Here is a 2,965-nt window from a genome sequence, read left to right on the forward strand (position 1 = left end):
CTTAATATCTTCTGCTTCTGTTAGGTCCATACCATTTCTGTCCTTTATCAAGCCCGTCTTTGCATGAAATGTTCCTTTGGTATCTCTGATTTTCTTGAAGAGATCCCTAGTCTTTCCCATTCTGTTGTTTTCCTCTATTTCTTTGCATTGATCACTGAAGAAGGCTTTCTTATCTCTTCTTGCTATTCTTTGGAACTCTGCATTCAGATGTTTATATCTTTCCTTTTCTCCTTTGCTTTTCGCTTCTCTTCTTTTCACAGCTATTTGTAAGGCCTCCCCAGACAGCCATTTTGCTTTTTTGCATTTCTTTTCTATGGGAATGGTCTTGATCCCTGTCTCCTGTACAATGTCACTAACCTCATTCCATAGCTCATCAGGCACTCTATCTATCAGATCTAGGCCCTTAAATCTATTTCTCACTTCCACTGTATAATCATAAGGGATTTGATCTGCTCCTGGCCCAGCTGACCTTGCTCTCTGGACCCGGCCTGGCCCCTTCTCTCATGGACAGCCATCTTGTCTTCTTCTGAGGTTACTATGGCCAGAGAACCCCAGTCCACCAGGCTGGAGCCCACTCACAGGAGATCAGCCTCTTGTTTTGGGGGTACTTAGAGATCTCATGCCGGCCACTCTGATCTGTTGTTGTTTTCAGTCCCGTTCCACTCTTTGTGACCCCAACAACTGTAGCCTGCCAGGCTCGTCTGTCCATGGAATTCTCCAGGCAAGAGTACTGGAGTGGGTTGTCATTTCCTCTTCTAGAGGATCTTCCCAGCTCAGGAATCAAACGCACATCTCCTGAGTTGGCAGGCGGGTTCTTCACTGTTGGGCCACCATGTGTAGCAGACATCACTACATCCTTTCTGCTCGGCGCCCTGGGACGCAGGCCACTCTGTGAACAGCCCCTCCTGGGGCCTCCCTGCGGCTGGGGCTGCCCTGCTCCCTCCTGTAGAATCCTGACCCCCAGACATCACAGCTCTCATGGCGGGGCTTGAAATAAAGGAGGGGGCATCCTCCCAATCCCTGAAAGCCCTCTGAAGGGAGGGAAAGCAAGGTGGGAGGGCACGGAGTTTGCCAGTTACCTTCCTGACAAAAGCCTGTCTCCCCTTCCTGCCCAGGGCGAGAAGGACAGCTCCCTGTTATCATCCTCGGGATTCTCAAATCCTTTGCCTTCTGTGTTTTCGGGACTTGGTACAAACTTTAGTTTTCATTAATCAGTCATGAGATTGTATTTGTTCCAAGTTCCCAATAACCTTATTCTTCCACAGCCTGGGACCCCACCTCCTCTGTCTGCACAGAACACGTCTCCTCGTCCCCAGAGTTCACCCCAAAGCTCCCTCCTCCTCGGCTTCTCCAGTTAGGGTCGGCTCTTCGTTCATCTCTGTTCATGGAGCATTTTTTTTTACATGTTTCTTCAACATTATGTAAAACCTACATCAGATTTGTCTATTCACTTTGCTTCTCTAGCACACAGCTGTGAACTTCTGGAGGTCAGGGGCCATGTTGTAATCATGTTGTGCTTCCGCATGTCAAGCACAGGGCCAGGTACTCAGAGGAGCTCTGTAATCCTGTGTTCAACCCATTTGAATGCACACTGACCAGTCTGGTCCTCTTTTAGAAGCAGCAGTAGCTATTGAATTCAGTCCCAGATGGATCGTGCTTAAGTCAGGAAGAAACTCAGGATAATCAGGGGTCTCTGAGTTCTTGGTCTTCTCTCCAAGCCTCCCTACTCTATCATCTGGGCACCAGCCTTTATTAAGCTCATCTTTTCTTTCCCAGTATTTGCTAGGGATCGTTTGGAGTCAGGTTAAAGTGGGCCCTGATACCTACCCAAGATTGCTGATCTGGAGGATTTGGTTGCATTAGCACACACAGTGGTGGACAATGATTGCTAGAGATTTTTATATATCTCTGTTTTACCGGGACAAAAGCAAACAGACTTATTCTAGCAATGAAATAAATTCCTCAGCTGAAATATGAAAGCTACTTTCATTTTTCTTTTGAGATGTCCAAGTTCAACAGAGCCATTTTGTAGCATTCGAACATGGGGGATCCTGAACGTCCCAGAGACAATGTCTTTCCTGTCTTGTTACAACAGGTCAGATGCTCTTGTTGGTGAAGCACAAGCCTTAATCTGGACCTACCCCAAGGTGTTTGTCTTGCACAGGGTGCCCTTGAGCTAGCATCGCTGGCAAGCCATAATCCCGTGTCTGACTAGTTGCATCATCTACCCACAGCTGGCCCCTTCCTCACTCCTGGAGCCGGTGACCAGCCTGATGTCTGCTGTCCATCAAGTGCTCTCTTTCAGAGCAGCCACATGGCACAGCCCTGGCCTGTCTTTGTTTGTTTAGAGCTGGGATGCCTGAGTGGTGCTGGCGGGGGACACTGGGTGGTAGGAAGCTCCTCTGCAGAGTAGGGATAATGGCCCCGAGCAGAATCCTTGCAGGAAGCAGGACCCGGTTCGGGGCCTGTTTTCATCTTAGAGATGCACAGTGGGAACACAGAACGTGCAAGTGTGCTCAGGCTCATCGGCAAGGAAACGGCAGTGCCAGCATCTTGATGCTAAACTGACTGTGCTTACCCTCGTTAAACCCCAGAGAGTGTCTGACCTCACCTGCTGACCCAGATGTAGCATGAACTTACCAGTTCTTTTCTGGGAGCCTCCGCTGTTTACTCGCTGTAGCAAAGATAGCCTGACACCAGTATTATTAATGCAGCCTTTGATTAAGCCAGGGGATCATATGACAGGTAGATTTTTCACAATCTGCCTGGCAAAGCAGTACTCGTCACACAGCGCCGCGTGCACGGTTGCTTCTGGACTTTTCAGGGCGTGGTGGTAGATTGTTAATGAGATTGTCTGGTCCGTGTTTTAAACAAAAATACGTGGACAATGCACAAAAAGAAAACAGAAAAGGCTGCACAAAGTCCAAAGGTCACAAATTTGGCCCGGGACTCCAGCCCTCTGAAG

Source organism: Bison bison, unplaced genomic scaffold, assembly GCF_000754665.1.
Source record: "Bison bison bison isolate TAMUID 2011002044 unplaced genomic scaffold, Bison_UMD1.0 scf7180017864122, whole genome shotgun sequence".
NCBI classification, from domain to species: Eukaryota; Metazoa; Chordata; class Mammalia; order Artiodactyla; family Bovidae; genus Bison; species Bison bison.